Source organism: Tyto alba, unplaced genomic scaffold (assembly GCF_018691265.1).
Source record: "Tyto alba isolate M040663 unplaced genomic scaffold, T.alba_DEE_v4.0 Super-Scaffold_21, whole genome shotgun sequence".
Taxonomy (NCBI): domain Eukaryota; kingdom Metazoa; phylum Chordata; class Aves; order Strigiformes; family Tytonidae; genus Tyto; species Tyto alba.
In genome coordinates, this window is record NW_024881295.1 from 20,265,326 (window position 1) to 20,289,046 (window position 23,721).

The 23,721-nt window shown below is 42.2% G+C and overlaps 1 protein-coding gene across 3 annotated transcripts in view; it reads right to left on the minus strand.

Annotated features, from left to right (window-relative positions):
• Window positions 1-23,274, minus strand: part of PTN (pleiotrophin) — an 85,601-nt gene extending 62,327 nt beyond the window's left edge. Inside the window, exon 1 of one of the 3 annotated variants that reach the window (XM_032986021.2) lies at window positions 23,256-23,274. The gene's annotated coding sequence lies outside the window, so the exon portion shown is untranslated. Of the gene's footprint in view, window positions 1-6,946; window positions 6,966-17,311; window positions 17,658-23,255 lie in introns of those variants that run through there. The other 2 variants (XM_042795325.1, XM_032986019.2) reach the window with 2 other exon arrangements.
• Between the last annotated feature and the right edge of the window lie 447 nt (window positions 23,275-23,721).

Genomic DNA, 23,721 nt, shown 5'->3' on the forward strand with positions numbered 1-23,721 from the left:
AGTGGGGCTGTCAGTACTGTATTCAATGAGTATAATTACACTGAATTAGCGCTAAGGGGTTTAGAGAGAGGGGGAAAAATACTATTCCACCGAGTTAATATAAAGTGGGCTTTCATGTACATACAAACCCACAAGGAGCAAGCTACTGCCTGCTGAGACCTATTTGAGAGCCAAGGGATTGATCGGACTCAGCCAGCCCTTGCTCAGGAAAAAAAGATGCAGTTGTGAATTACTGTAAAGCAGTATTCACATGATTGATGGGTTTACCCCCACCACCACATTTGTTTCAAAGATCCATTTTGTCGTCTGTGGCGACGGTGTGAATTAACCCCTCTCACAACGGCTGGCTGGATTTTGCAAGACCAGTCCAAGGTCTAGCAGCTCGATGAAGCTTTTATTTTATGCAGCCGTGTGACCGGGAAAATGGGAAGGAGATGCTATTTAACACCTAGGCTTCTGAGGAGGACCGTAACACCAACCTCCTCAAATAGTCTGCAAACTTTCTGCCGTTAGACCAGCAAGCTCCTCACCTGCCTGGAGAATTGCCTTTGAAGGAGCTCTGCCTCTGATCTCCCTTGCAGTCTGATACTCCACCCACTTGTCCTTAGATCCAAGGGAGCATAAGGTATATTTATTTAATCTCTTGCCTTTTTAACCCAATTTGATGTCAGCAATAAGATTTTTTTTTTTTTTTTTTTTTTTATTCTTTTTCCCCATGGGGAGCAAGAGGAAGTCTGAACTCTGTCTGCAGTGAAGAATCCAGAGACTCCTGGTAAATTTGTGATGGGATTTTTCCTCAAGCATCAGGCACTGTAAATTAAAAGAAGTCGTTAGAATAGCCAAGGGAATGGGGGAGAACAACCAGAAATGGGCCCAGATCATGACCAGCTTTTAAAAAGCTCCTGAAATCTTTTGAATTGACAGTATGACACAGAAAGCCAGATTTCCATGGAAGCCCGATCACACGCCTGCTTAGGAACAGACCCACAGCATCTCAGGAACAGTTTATTCAGCCAGGAATAAATCTGTTTGTGTCAACTGCAAACTGCCCTGTGCGCTTCCCAGTTTCCAGGAAGGTACTACATACACGAATATTTATTTTTCCTTTATAAGGTAAATACATTGCTTAGAAGGGGGAAAAAAAACAACCAACCAAACAAACAAACAAAAAACAAAACAAACAAAAAAAAAACCACAACAAAACAGACAGACAAACAACAGAGCATTAAATACTATTAGCTACACCAAGCTGGCTGCAGGCAAGTGAAATGTAACATTCCCACACACAGCTCTGCAAATGCGTTTCACACCACGTCTGCACCACTTCATTTCTCTTGCCCCGAACTTCCGTAAAACCACGTGTCTTATCCTACAGCACCTCCTCTGTATTCACAGTCCTGGCCTTGCCACCAGAAAATTAAAAAATGGTGCATTGCCTCTCCAGTCACCTGTGTCACTGTGCTCCCCATCACCACGCTGCCGGCTTTTCTTCATCGCTACCTGCGGCATCCGCTGCAACCCACAGTGAGAGAGCCCTTTATCCCAGCCCCTCCTGCCATCCCAGGCTTGGCCCTGGGAAAAAAGGTGTAAGTAAGCACGACAACGCAGCTGGTTTTACAAGGAATGCTACGCAGGGGAGCTTCTCAGCGTGTCCTGCCTTGGTTTGTCATGGCACAGCGTAGAAGTTCCCTGTCCTCACATTTAGAGCACCTTGTAGTCACCTTCGGTCCTTTCCTGGACACCATCTTCATCTGCCTTGATTGTTATGGCAGATGTCACAGGAATCACAGATGCTGAGCCCAAATGCTGTGAGAGGTCTCTGCCTAAAAAAAAAACCCTGGCCTCCAAAGGGGCAGATGCTGAAGTAGCAACAAATGGGATCAAACACACTCCAGCCACTACACTCGATCCTCACTTGGAAATACAAATCCTCAGGCCAAAATGTGTCATGACTGAAAACATCCAGTAGCTAGGTTAGTCCCTGTGCATCACAGTTATTAGTGGCCCATACAAACCACAACTAGAGCTCAGCCGTCCTGAAGTTCCTGGGTTAGCAGATGAACACTCAGCATCCTCAGCAGTGGACAGAAACTGCTGTCAGAACTTCTCCTGCTATCCTACAACCACATTTCCAAATTTTATGTGTGCACGTTCCATTAACCCCAAAGGACAGCACGTTTAATTTCTCTTGTGAAAAACTCTCTCAGTTGCTCAGGAACCACCCAGTTTGTCAGGACCATTTCTACCTTCACTTTGCTTGTGACCGCTGTGGCTGTGATTCGCAAGCTCCACACGCATGCTTTCTGCCCCACCATGCAAACAGGGAAGGAGGAGAGTGGGATCAATGGCAGGCTACACCAGGACCTGGCAGAGCTGCTGGCAGCCTGAGGGTCACACATATGCAAAAGCACACCCATGTACGCAAAAGCACACCCAAAGACAACGCCGTGAACCTTGCGTGAGCTGGGTTGGGGAGGGGAACGCCAGCCCAGCAGAGTACACTAGCATTTATCCGTGTGCTAATGTGATGCTGCTGCGTTCACAGAGCCAGCAAACCCCACAGACCCATCATAACAAGCTGAAGGCTAACTCCAGTCCCAGGAGGCCAGCTGCCTTTGTTTCTACCTGCCGTATGACGAAAACATTTCCCCTGAGCTCTGATCAGCACGCTAAGTTATTCTCTTCCTGCCTTCATCAAATCCCCTGTGGGCTTCAGGCCAGTGGCAATAGGAGCTGGATAGGAAATACAGGCGTGCTATTAAAAAAGGTCAAGTTATTTCATTTCTAAAGCCTATGTGCGGTGGAGTACCATTAAAACCAGGCACATTTTTCCTCTTGTCCCACCTAAACAATTATTTACTTTAGACAAAAGCTACTTGTTGCCACCCCTTCATTTGCCACACTCAGAGGCGTCACAGGCAAATGATTTGAAAGCACCATCGTTAGGAGCAGGAGGTTATCTGCAACCTCAGTTGGCTTCTGTTATTCCTGAAGCTGCATGTGTCACAGCAAGAACTCTAACGCATTTCGGGACCCACATGATGACAAGGAGCACTAAGCCCTTGTGCCCATTCACAGCATCCTACACAAAAGCCACTTGAGCTCACCAAGAATAGGAACAAGCTCTTTCTTAAGTCCAGCCCAATCCAGTTAACAGGCTTATATGGAAATGCTGAGAGACAGGGCTTGCAAGTGGCAATGCACCTTACTTGCATGCACTAGTTTGCTAAAAATTAAGGAAGAACATGTACACACCACCAAGCCGAGGTTTGCAACTGCCTCTTTCTGCATATTCCTTTGCAGATGCTTTTCTCTAAAGATATGAACTTAAGAGAGGGTTTGAGTGACCTTTGTGATTAGTAATCATTATTATAAATCCTGTTCCACTAGCACAAAAAAAAAAAAAAATCGTGGTAAATACAGAAGCCCATTTCAGTCTTCCTGATCAATTAGCCTTCCCTTCCTGCTCTTGGCATATGTTTGCATAAGTTGATTTGCTTCTGCTAAAGAGATGCCAGCAGGCGTCAAAATAGAAAAAAAAAAAAAAAATAAAATAAAAAGATGCACAGAGGCTTTGAAATTGTTTGTTGTGACATCAGTTGGTGATAACGCACTACGTCCCGCATCTCCCTCACTCCATCTGTGCACAGAGATGCAACTTGGGGAAGGGGCTGCTCCTGACCTTCTGCCGAGGAGCTAGCATGTAAGTGAATGCCTAAACCCTGTCCTTCCCACCACCACCGAGCGTAGGGGATAGCTCCGAAACGAAAGATGCAACAAACGATTCCTCCTATTCAAAAAACCCCAAAAACTTGCTTTGGGATTCATTACTTAAAAGTTAATAACCTTAAAGTACCTGTAATCTCATCTTGCTAAATCTTGATTTTTCCATAATAGAAAGAGGGGCGGGGAGGGCACGGGGAGCATCAATATTGCTCAGATTGTGAATAATTCTAGGAGTTAAATGGAAGACTTTTTAAAAGTGTAAGTGTTACTATGAGAAGGTAATATTAAAAACACTCTCTGTGAGATGCAGGGAGACTAAGTCAGCATCAGATTAGATAAACACAGCCAGAATTAAGGGAAAATGGGTAGTCTTCACAAGACATTCCAACACTGACAACATACTTGTTTTCAAATAGTTGTCCATTTGCCACAGCTGGAAAGCATCAGGGCATCAAATCAGATGTTGTACATGAGTGCAATCAGCCTGCACTTCTGATATCACAAACAGCTTCCTGGAGCACAGTTTGCTCAAGTATTAATAAAAAAAAAAAAAAAAAAAAAAAAAGCCAGTAACACAGAAAGTGTTCAATTATACAGACAATCTAAATCACAATGAGACTACATAAATATATACATTTATTTTTACATATATATTTAGCTACTTCGGTGGACTTTAGATCAGGCCTTTAGCTAAAATACTTAGAGGGGATTCTTCTAAAAAGATAAAATGTATGTGCTATACTTACACTCATACCAAGTAAGAAAGAGGAAGAAGTGAGAAGCAGAAATCTGACTTTTCAGCCTCTCCTCAATGAGCATTTCCTTGCAGGGAGGTACACGACGGGCGTGTTTCCAACTACAGGTTCTAAGCTACAATCTTGAGAACGATAGAATTCTGAGAAGCCTCCAATTCAAACCAGCGATGATCGATATAAAATACTTGGTGATCAAATGATGATGACATCGCCATTTTCTAGAAATGTGAAAATGCAATCATTTTTATAAATTATTTCTTTTCAGTGTAACTAATTCGTATGGTGGCAGCTGGTTTGAAGCTTGCAGAAGCAAAAGCTACAGTGAGTTGGTCCCAAACAGTAGAAAAGAATTGATTCAGAAATTAGACAGGGCTGTGTTCCTAGACTAATTTCCAAACGGAGAATAGTGACAGTTCAGATGCATTTCCATAGGATGGAAACACAGAATTCTCTCACAGTTCTGTGAAATCTTCACTCCAAAGTTACTACTTGACTATGGGGGATGCTACAACTGGGAGGTAATTACCAGTTCTAAGAGAACCACGCTTCAAGAAGCATGGTATTTGGGATTCACTTCTTTCTGTTCCCTGTATCCTTAGAAGAAAGAAAATGGAAATCCAGGTGAAACTAATAGGAAAGAACAACTTTGGCAGGTGAGATGCAAAATGGAGATTAAGAGGTCTAAGAGCAAGGTTGAAGAACAAGGAGGCAAATACACAGGGACAAGTAATAAGGCATTCCTTAAGCACAAAGGAAACTGGGATTCCAGATGAGCCAGTGGGTCCTGCAGACTATACTGACACAAAGAAGTCAATGAGGGCAGAAAAAGAGACTGCATGGAAGTCGCTCCTCTGTTCCAGTTTTCACATCAAAGTAGGGAAGAGAGATGTATGCTTTAGGGTTATACAAGTGAAGGCACTTGAGGCAGAACTGGCAGAGAGAGTTAGGGAAAACAAAATAAAGTAAATTATTAAAAAAACAAACAAACAAACAAAAAAAAAAAACACAAACTAAAACAACTAGAGAAATTAGATTTCACTAAGCTGCATTTCCAGAGCTGAGAAAACTCAGTTAAAGGTGAGTGTAAACCAGCTAACCTGAAATAGAAGCCACACAAACTAGAAAAGTCTAAAAAACCATATTTTTCACAATGATAAATCATGCCTCTTTATTCCACAAGAAGCCTTTAAAAACTTACCCTGGCTATTTTTCTCTAGACGTAAATTGTTTGGATTTTCAAAGACTTTGAAAAAAGTGATTATGAGTAGAGCTAGGTAATCTTGGGATAAGAGGTAAGGTCCTGTCCCTCTTTAAATATTAGCCAAGGAACTTAGAATACCAGGCTAAGAACAAGAATCAGTTCTTCGTATGGAAAGCGGGGGGGCTGTAACATCCAAAGTTCAGCATAGGATCGGTGCTGTTGAGTGCATTTATGAGTCATCAGAAAGTGTGAAAAACAAGGCAACAAAATGTGCTACCCATATAAATGGTATTTGTCAACACTATGGAGGTCCTTGTCTTCACAGCCACCCAGGCAACTGGACAACACAAATATCAGATAAAATTCACCAGACACAGTGAAGTCTAATGGAACAAAAATATATATATGCTTACATACCACTGTATACCAATGATTACTGAATTAACTTCTGGACACCAAAAAAGTTATGGAGACAAAAGATGTCCTATCCCAGTGCTCAGCAGAAGAGTCATTTCAGACTAGGCAAAACTTGAGAATAGTGCTTTTAAAATTTTTAACTGCAACATTAAAAGCAGTTTGACCATGGAAATTATAATGCAATTATAGAATGACAGGTTAAATTTCAACTGAATGTGCTCACTAAAATAAGAGCAGGAATTGTAAGCCCTTAGAAATAAGCTGAAACATTTTGCTGATTTAGAACAAGGCATGGGGCTGTAAAAGGCCACTAAAAATGAGAAACATGAGAGAATGTGTACTATTTGTGAAAGGTGACCTACTACACTATTTAAATAGAAGAGAAGTTAAAGCACAGAGAAGTTGTGAAAATGAGGACATTAGAGGCACAGGAATTCAGAATTAAGATTAAGGAAACCTCGGTTATTCAGTTATGGAAATACATCTTCAAAATCAAAACAGCTTGGGTATTGGGGAAAAATCCATTTCAGACCTATGTACATTAAAGCTAAGGGAGGTGAACGCCACTTGTAGAGTTTTAAGCAGTCCACATAACCCTGGTTTTACAGAACTGGACCCATGCTCTTCCACTTTCCTATTTCATACAATTGGACTGCTAATCGCAGGGCGTGATCAATGTCTTAGAAAAACCAGACCTATTTCACAACCTGACACACCTTCTGCTACAGAACCAGTAGCAGCCTTCAATGGTTTAGCTTTGCAAGGCAGCAAAACTGGGACTGGACAGGAACCCGAGCAAGGAAACTAGAGAAGCAGGCAAGGCTGCTGCTCAATGCAGAGAGCTCACCTGGGATCAGCCACCACAGCTCGTAAATTCTCCTTTTCCAAAAAGTTTTTAAGCCTCAAATACTTTTTTGAACCTCGGGGAAGACAGCTGTAAATGAGATTAAATAAATACCCCTTTCATTTCACACAAATTACATATTGCATTGAGGAGTGAAAATTATATTATCCTACACTAAGGGTCTGCTTAACACCGAACAAAGGCTAAAACATCTTTTACAACAGAAGCTATGATTATTTAGGGATGGGGGAAAAAAAAAAAATCCCAAACACCATATCCAGTGTATGTTTTTTCAATTGCACCACAAGTCTTTGGGAAAAAGTAGAATCAAAATCCTATTTCTATTCAATTCTATAATTATACTAGTAATAATTGTAAATGACAATTAGAAATTATTAGAAATGTTTACAAATATGTAGAAAATAAGTTTGAAATACAAATAATTTTGTCATAATTCACAATTATTATTATTGTTTACAAATGCTTACAATTATACGTACAGTTAAAATTGTACATATCAATTATATTGTCCTTTTCAAAAGTATACTTTGAAAAAAAATTAAACCTATCAGAAAAGGATAAATTTGAGAAAATGCTCCTCATTCCCCATTACTGCATACTACGCCACTCTTTCTGTGAGACATTGTGATCATAAAAATGCCATAATGAAAGCATCAGCTGGACACCACAGGGCATCATGAAGGGCTTACTGGAGCCAATGTATCCATCTCACACGTAGGCTCAAATTCTTGTTTCCATTCCCTCAATACCCATTAAGTGATTCTACAGTTCAGACACACACTGACCTGGTACAAAAATCTTGAATTCAGTAATGACAAAATTCCCATTTCAATAAGCCTTATGTGAAATATTTCAAACTCAATTTTTCTTTATGCAAATAATTTACACTTCACAGACTTCTCCTGTTTTGGGGTTTTTGTTCGTTTCAGAAGTTCCTATTTAAATAAGACAAGAAATTCCCACCTACAATTACTTGAGAAATCTCGGTTGGTAAAATCCCAAATAGAATTAGAACCTTATTGCACATGCTGAAAGCATCAGTACAGAAAAATGTGAACTTGTCATTTATAGTACGTGTTGTGTAATTGGAAAGTCTAAAGTTAAATAACACATTTTTGCTACACATCCCTACAGTTCGGAAAGTTTCCCCAGAGACTCACTTTTGATGTACGTGTGTAAAGGACAATTTTGGGGCAAAGTGTCTAAACGTATCATTATTTTTCTCTATAAAAGTGCACAGTCCATCCACTTAACCTACAGCCGTGGCTAGCACAAGAAAGAAGGGGTTCTTATTTAAAGGACTACTTCCCTGTAGATATAGATAATTCAAACCAAACTACGGTACCTAGCAATTAAATTAACAAAGTACGTGCTGTAATATACACCCTTTTTTTTAGTCCTCTCCTTGTATGGCAGTATTCAATCTCCAGCCATTCTCAAGAGCTCTCACCTTCTGTGAAAACTAGCACAGAGATGCTGGTTTTGGGCACAGTGAAGCAGCCGGAGGAAGGCCAGGACCCTGTAGCCCGTTACGCTGCTCAATAAGAAGAGGTGTTTGTAACTATTATTTCAGTTGCACAATACTAAAAGGATCTATAAGCGTTTTTTGAAACGGCCTCAAAATAACTTTCCTAGATCAAAGTTATGCTTAAGAACAAGGAGTTCGGCCACTTTTCCTCCCTTTTTGAACGTCAGATTCTTTCACTGTGAAAACGTGACCGATTTTGCACGTAGTTAGGGACAAGCACGGAAAACGTTCCCCACTTTCCTACATTTCTGATTCCAGACAGCTTTACAAAACCATTTCAGATGTTAAGCCCAGAAGTTTTCTCCCTTCAGAAGTAAAACCAAGGACTGATCCCAGTGGGGGAAGACGGCACCTGCACCTCTTCTCAGGATAAAGTCAGAACCTTCACAGCACCGGACGGTTGTACAGGGACGGGTTTTGGCAAGGGGTTACATCCAGCCCCCAGCATGCCCTGGAAAGTTATAGTTACTAACATGGATGGACAGAATAAATTCACATCAGGAATTGGAGGAGAAAATCAACTCTCCAATAGTTTGAATTTTACCAAAAAATACAGGAGCAGCTAAAAAAAAAAAAAAAAAAAAAAAAAAAAAAAAGAGCAAGTGAAGCCACCAAAGGCCCCACAGTAAATATATTGCTATAAAACTCATCACAAGGGATTTCATCCCCACCCACCCATAAAGAGGATGCACCTGAATGCCTATTGTATCATCAGATATTTTGATTTTAGCTGTGTTTAATCTTATAAATTAAGTCAGTGATCAAGCAAAGGTTTCATACCTACTTTTACATTGTCTAAGTAGATCCCACTTATCTCAGTGAGATAACTCATAGCCCCTAAAGCTGTTTCAACGTACGAGATGTGCAAAGACTACAGCTCAAACCATAAGCAACTGAGACACGAGACACACTTCTTAAAACACATACACCTATGATCCCAATGGCCACTCCATATTAACGAGTCCAAAACACAACCTAAACTCCATGTCCCATTTAAAGACAGATTCTTGAGCTAACAAACACGGAGGGAGTGGAGTTTGACTCTTCTTCACCACCCAATAAACACTGTTCCCATGCTGTTTTGCAAGTGCAGGGAAATTCCTGAGAACTGGGTTCAATGTAGATACTCCTAATTTAGGCAGCCCATAATCCCTGCAGCTCTTTATAAATCCTCTGCTGGTGGATGATCTGTTTATGATTAGTAATAGAAGCAAAACGAGAGCAGCTTTTAGACTGCTCTGAACTCTGTGGGCCTTTGGTCAAACTGGCCAGAAGATCACTGTACCATTAACTGGCTTCCCCATGGCTTTCTGTTGTGCTTTTTGGGGTTTTTTTTTTGGGTTGGGTGTTTTTTTTTTTTTTTTCCCCCTTCTGTATATGTATGCCTAGAAGAGGAGGAGGCCTGCAGCATGGAGCAAGTATGCTAATGCCATATCATACTAACTGCCATGCCAACGACAATCACACACACACCCGCTCACACGCTTCTGCCAAATAATCACTTAAGCAAGCATCAACTACAGAGATTAGCAAAAGCATTTGACAACGCGTAAATCAGAAAAGAAACATGGGCTGAAGAGACAGCTTAGGAAAGTGAGGATTTAATAAGTGAAATGACATGAAGTTCCTGAATCAAAGCTTGCAGTGTTTTTGGAAGATTTCTGAAAATCCTATCTGTTGGCCTTAGATTTTTTTTTTTTTTTTTTTTTTTTTTTCCCACCCCCTCGGTCCCTACTGCATATCAGCAGCACCCAGGCAAGCTTCTAATAAAAGCAAGTGACTCTTGCGCAAACAAAAACATCTTTGTGACCTCTGGGAAGGCAGCAATCCAACCAACCAAGCAGGCAGTCAGGTGTCACAAGCTATTGGGAAGCAATCACTGCATCTCAGGAGCCTGTCAGCAGCACCAGACGGAAAGCTAAGCTACTACCACAGAAGACTGGGTTTCCAGAAGAAGCAACTCTAAGTAGATAGAACAAGAAATTCAAACTATTTTTGTTCAATATGGTGGGGGAGAGGAGGCTACTTTTGAATGTGTAATTTTGCTTGTTCAAACTAAAGGAACAAAGTGTTTTCCCACCAGAGTATCAGAACAGTCTCTTGATTTATCCTTAACTTATTAAAAAGCGCTTCACCCCAAAGGCACTTTTGATGAAAGTAATGAGATTGTGCTGCAAGAAGAGTCACAACCATTTACCAGCATTATAACTCATTTCTGTCTTATTTTTAAGAATTTGTGACCAAAACAAAGAGGTGGGCACCCTTTCTAAATCTTAGGCTAATTCAACAGTCCTTATTCTGATAAAGCTCTTGCTGAAGCATCAACTTTGCCTGAATAATGGTTGGAGGAAGTGTGCCTGGCTTAGTATTAATCTCTGCTTGACAGGAAGAACATGATTCTTAGTGAGCCGAAAGAGATCTCAATATGGAAATGGAGGTTCAGTTGTCCAAAAGCAAACAATGACCTTGTAGTGCTGTAACACTGCAGAAACAGCACTGTATTAGAGGTGCCATGTTTCTACCAAGGCTATTTCTAAGTACTTTCCTATATCACTTTGAAAGACAGTAGATCTTGCTTAAAAGATCCATCCATTACTGTCTGACAAAGTGCCTGGAAGAGCATCACAGAAATGTTAAAATAGGCATTTTGAGCCAGTCACTCTTCCCACTGTTGCCTGCATGCTGTAAACCTGTAAAAAAAAAAAAAAAAAATACAAACCACCTGCAAAATAGATATTTTTAAATAAAAAGTTTTTGATATGAGAACTACCTACACAGAGTATTAACCACATTTTGGATGCTCCTGTCACGGAGGCAAAGATGCTCCAGACTGTGAGCCTTCTGTTGCTGGCTACAGATGGGCGCATACATTTGCATTGCACTACTAAGGCTCTTTTGCACTTTCAGATACATGATGTGTGAGAAGTATAGCTAAAAAAATAAATACATAAATAAATCTGTTGTACTAGTGATCCAGTCGAAACAAGGAAGCTTTAAATGCAATAGTCAGATCATCTTTAGTTGGTTATGAAACTAATGCCATTGTTCACATGGCTCTGAGAAGCAAAACACAAGAACAAAACAGGTTTTGTGCCTGATATCCAGTGGAACTGAATTTGAGAAGCCAGTTCAGTCATTTTAATTTCTTGCAATCAGACAGGGACATTCTAACTTCCACAGATATCTATCTATGTATTTACTGCTTGTGTCAATACACAGGGAATTCCTCCCGCCTCTTATGCCCACAGAGCACAATTATCTGGTTTTTACCTTTCTGATCCCCAGGGACAGCCTAAGGCAACAGGCGGAGGCAGGTAGCAAAGTCAACTGGCGAGGACAACAGCACGGGGGTCTCTCTTCCTTCATAAGCTCAGAAGATCAAGACCAACTTTGCACTCCAGCCTGAGAAATAGGCTACCTCAGCCTCCTCGCCGGTGCCTGGCTCCCCTGCCAGCTGAACCAGCCCCACCACGCCAACAGAGCATCAGCCCAGGTGCACAGAGAGAGGCTGGCTGAAGGAAAGAGGAGTCCACCCAGCATCCTCTTCCCTCCCACTAGTTCTCTCTGGTTTTATTCCCAGGAGGGAGAACCTGCACAGGGAGCGAGTTGCTCCAAAAAATATTGTTTGAAGACAGCAACAATTGAATTTCATTTACTCCGTTCGCGAGCTGTAGACCAGTGTCAAAACAAGCATTTGGACTGAGAATTTGTCCTTTTTCCCTTCCCTCCCCACCGGCACTTGACGAAGGTACCATCCCCTAACTAAACAGGGGATGTTTACAAGGTCCAAGCTAAACTGGAACTCTGTAGAAACTAATGAGGAACGAAAATTTTTTAGAACGCTCTTGTGAAACATTTAATGAGCTCTGAAATAGTGTTGGCAGGCCTCAGAGGAGAAAGGTCCAGTTTAAATCTGAACTTTGCAGTTTACTAAATGGCAGTGGACTGGAGCCCCAAGCACTATTTATTTTCAGAGACTGTTTTTATTAGAAAATCCCCAACTCCTGTAATGCTCTTCTGCTCTAAAAGTCTTCACCCCTTTGTTGCAGCTGCCATGCAATCAATGGCACTTGCCAAGAAACGCGCTCCTAGGGCCCAAATTAACATATTAATGCATTTTTCTTAATGTAACAAAACTGGATTTTGCCTCAGACTTAGGCAGGTCTGCTCCTCACCTCCAGGCATTATCCACATTTGAAGCCAGAATACGCTATTCTGGTAAGGCAAGGAAGGGCAGAGGCTTTTTGGAGCAGAGGGACAGAGGGGGTGGAAATCACCTGGCTGCATCAGTAATATATCTAGTTCTTTATTATATTCACATTCCCCCTCCTCATCTCCCATGAAACTGCCTACAGCTGTGTTCTCTCAACCTTCGGTCTGAAAGACATTACAAAGCAGTCTGCAAGACGACTACAGTTTTTAAAAAGTCACTCCCACATATGTAAGCAAGCAAGGAAATGAGAAGAGTTAAAAAAAAAAAAAAAAAAAATATCGTCATGGTGCCACTGCAGGAGGTAGAGCCAGATATTTTAAGTGGTTCAGTGATTATACTCCTTGGAATAAAATAAGGTGAGACATATTGGCCAAGAGAGTGTCTAGTTTGGGAAAGTCCCCCTGACCCTTTCTACTGTAACAAGGTAAGCCACTGCTGAAAACATAAACGGAACGACAGTGGTCAAACACCACCTGCAACAGGACCTTTTAAGTCTTAAAAGTCCTTACTTTTCACTAGTGAGAAGACTGTAGGAGTCCAAAGAGGGTCTGAAAAGTATTAATGAACTTGGCATCACAAAATCAGTTCTTCTGGCAACTCAGTGCAAACGAAATTTTAAGCAGCAAATTCCACACTGACAGCCAACTCTTAGTTCACCGGCTGGATCAAGCTTGTGTTAAAGACAACAAGATTAAAGGGTTTCTCCAGCTGGTGACCACCTCCGTTTGATACAAGATCAGTGGTTTGCAAAACATATTTAAATTAAAAAAAAAGAAATTACTGGTCTTTATTTAGTGTCTATTACTGTTGGCACAAATAACAGGTATCAGTCCTTCAGAAGTTAATGACACACAAGAAGCTACGCCTGTCCTCATCTTGTTTAGTTGCTGCTGTGTCAATCCAGAGACACAGCCGTACCATTTCTTGCACCACTACAGCGCTCTGTGGGTTATTGTAGCAAAACACAAACACCCACATTACAGAAGACATGGCTCGATCCTTCAATTTCATTTTTCCACAGTGCTTCTGCTGAAGAAAGCTGATGTGAAACAACTAACTCAATTTTCCCCCAACTCTCCTCAAACGCACATTGAACACTTGACAGTGCCCACTGTTCTATTTTCCTCCCCACGTCTCCACCGGAGAGGACCCTCTGTGCATTCAGAGCAGCACAATGGAGAATGATTTCCAAAGCATTAACTTGGAGCCATTGAGACTTGGATGTTTTCAAAATGACTCTATTGTGCTCAAAGGATTCTAGACTACCCCAGCTACTCTAGAAGAGAGAGTCTTTTTCCCTTTCTCAAAACGTCCATCCCTCGAGCCATCCCTGGAGTGCTTTGTTGGGGCCGATTCCTTAGTGCAGCAAGTTCCATCAGTCAAAGCTCAACAGATACAAATAATATCAGGATATGGATATAAATTAGTGCGACAGACCCTAAATAGTTTTGACAGGTTTAGTAAGTATATATAGCAACACAGAATGCTATTCCTGCTGTCAGACATCAATATGTAGACAGAAGATTGGGGGCACCATGGAAACTCAGCGACATAAGAGTGGTATTGATTGGATAGAAAATGAGGCTGCAATTTAAGCTTAAGGCTGCCAGAGATGCCAAGAATGGAGAATGACCTCCAGCAGTGAATTTTCAGCATAAGCTCCCTGTGAACAAGCCAGTCCAAGAAGGATAAATTAGGGACAAGCTCACCAGGGATATGGCTCGACCGAATGCGGGCTACCCTAAGCAGATGAGAATCACTCTGCGTGTGTGCGCGCGTTACAGTGACCTAGTTTGTTCAAAGACAGCACTTTAAATGGTTTATTATAGAGGCTTGAAACAAAGAGATTTCCTCAATTAAAGTCCTGAAATGAATCCTCTAAATGAAAATGCTTTTGATACACTGATCAGCAAAGGGGCTGTAAATATCAAAGTGAAGCGGACATTGTTACAGGACCAGTTCCCACAGAAAACACCACGGTGGGGAGTGTAGGTAATGAGGGGGCCTGAACGGAGCGAGAGGTTTCATGAGCAATGCCAGCTCCATCCCTAACGCCCTAGTGTTATACTAAAACTTGTTACACTAAAACACTTGATAAATGGTGTCTTCCCTGCCACGGAAACACACTAAAATAAAACAGACTATGAGTTAAACGAGTGCCTTTTTTGGAGCTCCTGTAAAGGATTTATTTTAATTGTTATCTGAGGACTCAGGAACAATCAATCCCAGAATGATCAAGAAGAAATATAGGACATGTCTGGGAAATAACGTGCTGGAGCCATGACTGCTGGAAGTCAGCTAAGTATTAATATTCACATTGATGACAGAAAGATGAATCTACACAAAACATCCATCAGTACAGCTGTCAGGAGTAAGATAAACCTCTAAAGTGTCCTCGGTGTCAGTATGGGCGTAGAGGAATCCAGGCGTATGGTACTGGGATAGCAGCACTATGTTTTGTAATACTATAGCAGGACCAACCTTCTGCTGGCAAGGATGTATCAGCCACAGCCTGCCTCTCTCCATTAACTGCTGATAGGCATCTGGATAATTGCAAAAGGTCTGTTTTTCTTAGGTCTCTTCTACGCTATAAACCAAGACTTCCCATTTGTACAAGAAAGATTTGTTGCTGGCTTCTCTTTTTTCCACCCAAGGCCTTGCCCTGGAGCACACTAAAGTCAGCAAGTTTGTGTCCTTCCATTTCATCCAAAGCTCCATAAGCAGTAAGTCACCAAAGAGTTTAGCTCAGCCTGGACACAGGAGTATATTAAACCCCTGCTTTCTTTCTCTTTAGGAAGAATTACTAAATTATGCAGCAGGGGTTTTTTGTTGCTGTTTTTATTTTTGTTCATCCTCTCCATTCACTTCCAAATTTTCATTTCTACAGCAAATTAAGAAATTTTGTCACAAATATGCAGGTTCCTTTTTCACTTCGGACCACCTCTCTTGATCAAAGGTTAAGATTTTTTTTCTCTTTTTTTTAAAAATTCTTATTTCTTTGGAGAGAGGAAGCAGAAACAGACAGGGGGTTGGGAGGAACAAAACAAAACAACATAAAATTTGTTTTGTAAATCACCTCAAGTTCAGAAAATGTGAGACAAGTATTCCTTTGTAACAACTTTTCCCATATCCTTCCCTTCTCTTTCTCTCCATCCCTTTCCTCCTCATCTCTAACACAAGCAGTTACATGCTCAGTTTATTTCTTGTCCAAAAAGTTGAACTTTGCCAAAAGCTAAAAAAAAAAAAAAAATAAAAAAAAAAAAAATCCAAGACCCAAAGGGAAAAGGAGAAAAGGGCAGAGAGTTCAAGAGTTGATGAGCCACAGGTAAAACATTCTTCCACTGTTAATACAAGCCATTTAGAGCAAACTGGATATAGTTAAAACACCTACCACTGCCCATAGCTGCAGGGTTATTTCACAGAGAAAGGTTTTATGCACTTCACAGACATTTCCACAATGCTCCCAAGAACCACCTGGCCCTCTAGGGTTTACAGCCTAGAATCCAGCTCCTGAGCGTATCACTAAGCTAATGCACAGTAGAAATTCACCGCCAAGGCAAACCACTTGCAGCATGGAAGAAAAAGGTGTGCGACAGCCCACTGGAACGTGTCAAAGGAGCAGACGAGCTCCTGAAGAATGAAAACTACCTCTCCCCAATAAAAGCTCTACTTTTTAAAAGGAGGGGACGAAGGAGGTTAAAGGGAAGCACCCGTGCTTCTAACACATTTGCGGAATAACGTGTGTGCTCAACAGCGGGAAACTGTGTTTTTACTGTTAACTCTGATTTTTCTCCCAATCCCTCCCTCCAGAGGAGAAAGAAGCCCCGAACTAATGACGGCAGTTTTAAATAGCTCTATCAGCACTTGCTAGATTCAGTTGTTCCACCAGAAGTAAACTAAGGATAAGGCGGCAAACTCCCAAGAAAAACATCAGTTAAAAGTGCTCGGTCTGAGGGTACAGTTTAACCTCATTATCCCGACTCTTCGCCGGGACATTTTTGGCACAGGGCAACCGGGACCCGCAGGGGGTTTGCCGCTCAGGGGTCACTCCGCTGCCCTTTTGTCCTCTCCAAATTGAGCGGCCCGAGGACTCCTGCCTCCCCTCCCCGCTGGCCCACGTCCCCCCCCCCCCCCCCCCCCAAGCCACCCCTCTCCTCCTCACCCCCCTCCTCGGCTTTTTGACGCTCCCACTCCCCGACCCCGAAGCGGGGTGACCGTCCGGCTCGGGCAGCGCTCCCCGCCCCCCCCAGCCCTGCTCCCGGGCACCCCCCAAACCTCCACCCCCGCTTCGGGCAGGTGCCTCCGGGGCCGCAGGTCCTCCCCCCCCCCCCCCCCCCCACGCTGGGTCCGGGGTCCCACACAGCCCCTCTCCCCTGCACCCTCCGGGCGGCGAGAGGGGGTACGGAGTTGGGGGGGGGGGGGGGGGAGACAGGGGTGCAGAACCCCGCTGGGGTAAGTCCCCTGGAGCCGGGGCAGGGCGGGGGGAAGCGCTCCCCACCCTCCCCACGCCCCGACCCCCTTCCCCCGTGGGGGAGCGAGCGAGCGCGGCGGGCACCATCCCTCGGGTGGACCCCAGAAGCCCCCCCCGCCGCCCCTTCGGACTTACTTCGGGCGCGGCACAAAGCTCTTCTCCCGCAGCTGAGAAGGTGTCGGGGGGGTGGGTGGGTTGGGGGGGGGGTTGGGGAGGGGGGGGGGAAGGGAGGGCGGGGGGGGGGCGGGAAAAGCCGCGGGTGTCCCCGGTGAGCAGCGGCTGCTGCTGCCGCCGCCGCAGCGCGTCCCTCCGCTTCCCCACGGACGGGCTCTCGCCGGCCGCCGCTTCACGCCCCGCTCCTCCCGCGCCCCGTGTCTCCCCCCTCTCGCCGTGATTTTTATACTGGAGGCAGGGAACCTGATCCGCGTTTTGACTCGGGAGAAGCCCGGGCTGCGGCGAGAGGAGGGAGGGGAGAGGAGGGAGGGGCCGGGGCAGAGCTTGAGCGGCCGCGCTGCCCCCTCGTGTGATGCGGTGGAGGTGCGCCCGCCGGGCGGGTCACGCGTGGGGCAGCCTCGGGGGAGGGGTGGGGAAGGGGTGGGACGGGGGCTCCCCGTGAGCCTGCCGCCGCCCCGGGCCCTCTAACGGGCTTTTAAGGCCAAGCAACTTCCCCTCCTCATCCTCACGGCCCCCCCGGGCACCTCACGGTAGCCCCGGCCGCTTTTCCAGGCACAGGAGTTTATAGGTTTTGGGGGGGGGGGGGGTGGGGGGTGGTAGCCTTTGGCTGGCAGAACTTGGGGAGGTTGCCGCTCAGCCCACGGCAGTTGGTTTGGAAATCCTGTTGGGGAGGGGGAAACAACAACACACACACACACAAAAAAAGAACAAAACAAAACAAAACAAAAACACACACACACAAAAAAAAAAAAAAAAAAAAAAAAAAAACCAACCAACCAAAAAACACATACACACACAAAAAAAAAAAAAAAAAACAAACAAAAAAAAACAAAACCACAAACAAACAAAAAAAAAAACCAAAAACAAAACACACACAAAAAAAAAAAGGAAAGAAATAAAAGAAAAAAAAATAGCTTTTAATTTCAACTTGGGCAGAAAGTGCCCTGAGAACAACTTTTGTCAGGGTGTTTCAACACATCTGGCTATAGTGGTTGCTGGAGTTATACTGAGGCTTTCATTTAGAAGTAAGCTTTTCCGACTTTTAGGTTCATTACGTCCATTGAATAAGAGTGTTTCCTCAATCCACAGCTTAATCTAAAACTAAGTGGACTTGTTCCAAATGCCAGGCAATTTCTGTGCAATTCCTGATCCCCAGAGTAAGTCTCTGCCTTGGTTTGAACCATTGGGCCCATTGACTGCTTGGGTCTCAGCTGGGATTGCAACTTGCAGCTCCTGATCCGGGTTTGCACAGAAATCCAGTTCGGATTCTTCTCCTGTTTCAGAGGAATGAGCTAAAAAAGTAATTTGTCTGGCACCGTACACATTGCATCATCTAACACCTACCATCTGTGACAATGAAAAGCACTGTGTGGCTAGTCCCAGCATGGGCAATTGCACCCACCTGCAGTCTTTCTTACTAAAGTAAACTACAACCATCCATCTACACCTTGGCATCTTCTTTTCATCACACAGTTATGTGTTTAGTCCTGGAGTGGCTGTTCAGGATTTGCACCACCGGCAGATTTAATGACAGTGAGGTAATTTAAAACAATAATTTTGATTTGCAATGTAAAATGATGGCTTGAGATGGAGAGAATATCCTTTCTAGCAGACGGAAAATAGTAAACTTCAACTTGGTGTTTCAGAGCATGCAAAGCTGAATGGAGCCTTGATAGCTAGCTTGCACCTTCCTGAGGGCTTCTCAGTGAAATCCTGGTATCACAGTGCTAAGCACCACAAACGTCCAGAGAAAGACACTCTCCATCAAAAAACACCTGGTAGCAGTCGACACTTTAAGCCCTCACAGTTTCTCCATACAACCACAACAGCACATTTCAGATGGTCAATCACGTCAGAGTAACAAAGAGAAAGCAGGAAACAGGACAAAGCCTGATCTGTAAGTGTACCTTGATTGAAACCGAAACAGATTGCAAAGTGGGTCAAGAGCTCTCTTCCTTTCCTTACAAAAATCTGAGTCTTAGCTGAAACACTGAAAACTTAACATTTTCAGTTTTTCAGCAAACAATGGCAACTTTCTGCAAAAAGCAACCACTTTTCAGAAAGATGTGCATGATGTTAGAAGCCTCGTTTGTCCACTAAATTTTAGGAGCAATGTCAACAGACAATCTTACACCAAATTTCCTTACAGCTTTTCTCCATACCTAGTTTTCCACAACTCAGAAATTAATTTCCTGAAACCAAGTTCACATGCACAGAAATGAATTTTGGATGATACAGCTTGGGTTTTGATTCAGAAAGTCCAAAATAAAACTGCAGACGGGGTTAACACAGCATCTAAGAGGACAGATTATGGTCTGAAGAACCTAGGACTGACAAAGAAAGTATCTCAGTTCTCAACTGACAAAAAGTAAATGTGTTTTAACGTTAATATTGTTTCTGTCCCAATGGCACCTTGAGGCTTAACTGATGTTTCCATTGCAAAAAGCACTGTACAAATAAAGATATTCTTTGCCCCAAATTGCTCATTGCATTTGACGCCTTTGATATTCATGGAGCATAACGCTTGAGTTTATTGACTGAACCTTTGCTCTTGAGATAGAATTTGTAAAGACACAGAAGGAGGTCAGACGGTGAATACAGAAATCTTGGGAAGACCAATGTAACTTGTTTTGCCAAGAAAAAGTCATCAACTATGTTAATCACAGACCTAAAGGTGCCTATTGTGCTGGTTCCCAGTGGGAAAGAACGGGACCACATGGAGAAAAGGGATGGATGGAAGATAAGCTATGACCGTTTACTTGCCACAGGGATATTCTCCTTATTAAAAAAACAAAACAAAACAAAACAAAACAAAACAAAACAAAACAAACTGTTAAGTTGTAGAGGCTTATCTCCAGAACTTCTCTGCTGCTTTGTCTCTCCTGACTTTGTTTTCCAGCCAACGCTTTATTTCCTGAATGATCTCTGGAACTACAAACTAATCTACATTTCTTGTGACATATAAAAAAATCCATACTGAAAAAATAGCTTTTGACTGTTACTTTTCTAGCCTGGACACACAGCTAGCCTAAAAAGGAGAATTTCCTTACAGATTACCAGTGTCACTTATCTTTAAAATCCTTGACAATTATTTACAGCTGCTGGTTTCACTCCGATCAAAAAACAGAGGTGAGGAATGGACTGGTAGCTGTAGAAGTCCAATTTCTACTTTCATATATCCTCTTTGCTACCCAAACCAAAAATGTGCAACCTAATGAAAGAGGTTTTCAAAGGGGCAACCTAATGAAACACTGCTAAATTTTGTTTTCAAAAAGGAAAAGTGAATGTTAGGGCTATAAGAAGTTATAAAAGAACTTCTGATTGATGCCACATGCAAATGCACTTATAAACAATCCAAAAGTATTAGATTCCAATTAGAATCTCAGTTCAATCAGTAAATGTTCAAGGCAATTTTGGGGAAAGAAGCTCCGAGCATTAGATATGGTTTGTGCCAAAATATAGAAAACCACCCATAATAAATTTTCCATCAGTGAGATTTTCTTTTTTTCCTCTGAGAAGAGCCAAGTTTTCCCTTTGAAGCTGGGGTTTCTCAGTACTTTCAGGTAGTCATTTCACAAGCCACACAAAGGAGACAGCTACTTGGATCTCATCAGCTTCTAACAGGAGTTGGCACTTTTTTTTTTCCCAAAGATGCCCTTGAAAAATGCTGCTCTAAAGCTCAGACTACAAAGTCAGAGGACAAGGCTTTCGGCAGTTTGCTCCCGAGAAGTGCTTCACTGTTTTTGGTCCCACTGCTGAGTAGAACGAGGCTGTACTTTTCAAAAAGCAAACGCCACCCCTTGGGCACCAGTTAAAAAGGTCAGTTCAATATGAGCTTGCCTTGTTTTCAGATACACTGTAAATATCAATTTCTTTTTCCCTCTCTCTCCTTTCCCATCAGCAACAGCAGCTCCAGGAAGATGTAACGTGATTCCAGGAAAGCAAAGAGGAGAACTCAGCAGTAGCTTAAAGATTTTTTCACCTTTTACTCCAGTGTTGTTCCTGAGCCACTCAGCTGCCAAATCCTGGCCCCACATCCCCACTTCTGTGCTAAGATCAGATTTCCATTAGTGATACTGAATTATTTAGTGAATGCATCGAAGATTGAAATGAACTACTTCTGAGCTGTGTACCTTCTCACTCTATCTTTCATTTCAAGTCCGCACCATGGCAGGCGTACTGTCACAGAGACTATCAATCCTATAATTAGAGTAGAAAAATCCATGGAGTTCAAAAATAATAATTCATACCTCACTCTAGCATTAAAGTAATCAAATATATATATCAAAAAATCAGATTTCCCAGATGTATGCGAAAGAAGGCAAACAGAGAGCATGAACCCAGAAGAGTTATTCTTTCACGCACATATGCTAAAAACTTAAGATATTTGAAAACAAAGTCAATGCCCCAGAATTTCGTCTTAAGCTTCAGTCACCAAACCATGAATACATGTTGTACCTTTACACATTTGACTGATTCTATTTTCTACAAGAGGATTAAAGCTATTGGGCTCAAAATTATTCATGTGCATACATCTGCATGCTGCATTTTGAAATCCACAAATATAATGTGACACAGCAGGCCTCTCCAGATCCCCAGCATTTAAAAGACTGCTGCTCATATGTTGGCTTCTCTCGCTATTTTCTTCTTTTATGCTGGCAATCCTGGGAATGGAAGTCCTACATATCCAGGATTTGAAGTCTATTACTTTAAAAAAAACATCTTAGCTATGGTAAAAAAAAAAAAAAAATGCTGCTTTCAGTACATTATCACTTTTTTTCCTATATGCTCATTTCACTCTAGTTTTACAGTTTAGGGAGAAGTATAAGCCAAAACAAAACGGCATTTTGTTTTGAAGGGCTGAGCAACAGCTACCATTTTTGTTCTATTTTCTGGGGTTTTGTCGCTATGTATTTCTGTGCAAAAGTCAAAGCAAAATGCAGAAACAAAATGTTCTTCCATTGAAACAGAACCGATAAAATTGACATTTTTGTTTGGTTTCAAACTTCTGGCCGAAAAATACTGAACAAATAGAATGCAAATTTCCTTTTCAATTTGTCTCAAGAAGAACATGATTTGCTAATGCCTACTTTTTTTGCAAGTCACTATACTTACATGCCTATCGATTTACAAAAGGACTGGTTTTAGAAGTAGAGGAGGTAGTATTTATAATTCCACCAAATCAGTCCTTGATACTTTGTTACAAGAGTCAGTTAGTATCAGTCTTAATACTAAATAGCTTTCCCCTAGGCAATGAACTGAAATGGTCAATTTTATTCTCAGTAACAAGCCAGTGATAACGACTTTGAGGCACTAACTACATAGCAGGCAAGAGATTGGAAAATGAAAAGCATAATGATCATTTGCCTATGAGCAGAATCAAGACACACAACCATTTTCCATTTAAAAGTAAAACTGTGGTAACCACATTTTGTAATACACAATCAGTACCTCTCATTTTAAGGATGCTTATGCAATTAAAGAAATATTTCTTAATTTATTCCCTTAAGAGTGAATTACTACTATTGTGGGGAGCAACCATTAGGACACACTCTGCATCCACAGTGCGATGCAATCAGCACGACTCTGACCTGAATGTATGAACAAAGAAGAAATTCCACTTATCATAATATTCTCTTACCTTCTAAAATGATTTGTCAATTTGTAAAGGGTTCACCTGTGTAATTATAATGATGCTAAACTCCATATTTAAAGACAAATATAAGTGGTTTTGATAAGTTTTCCTTACGTGCAATCAAATTATGAGATGTTCTCCTTCAGTGCAAGCGCAGAATAGAGAGCTAAATCCTTGATTATGAATTTTAGTGAAATCACGGCAATAAAAGGAACACTGAGAATATAATATTGACAAGTAATTATAAAACATGTTCAGAAATACCATTACCCAGACTTGTTTATAGCTGGCTCTTCCAAGACTTCAGTGGCTTAGCCTCAGTCCACAGCTGAGCTCATCAGCTCACAATTTCAGTGGTTACAGTACGAGCTTGTATATGCTAACAGAGGGGTTTTTTTCTTCACTTTAGCCAGTAGCATTCACTGTAGCAAAGTCAAGCCTGTGCTGTGACTGTCAGTTGTTGAAATAACAGCAACTCATCCATAAAGTAGGACACAATAAAATTCAGGCCCTAAAAATGGTCACTCCCGAGGATGATAGGGTTGCAAAGCTCTCCAGGTGATGGTTTGCTAAATAGATATTTTCACAAGAGAATAAAATAAAATGCGAAACTGTATTAAGGTTAAGTAGTACCCTTACCCAGATACAATTTTTAGAAATAACTATGGCAAATGTGAAATTTAGAAGATACATAATGTAGAGGCATAGACACACAAATAACGAGAAACCAACATAA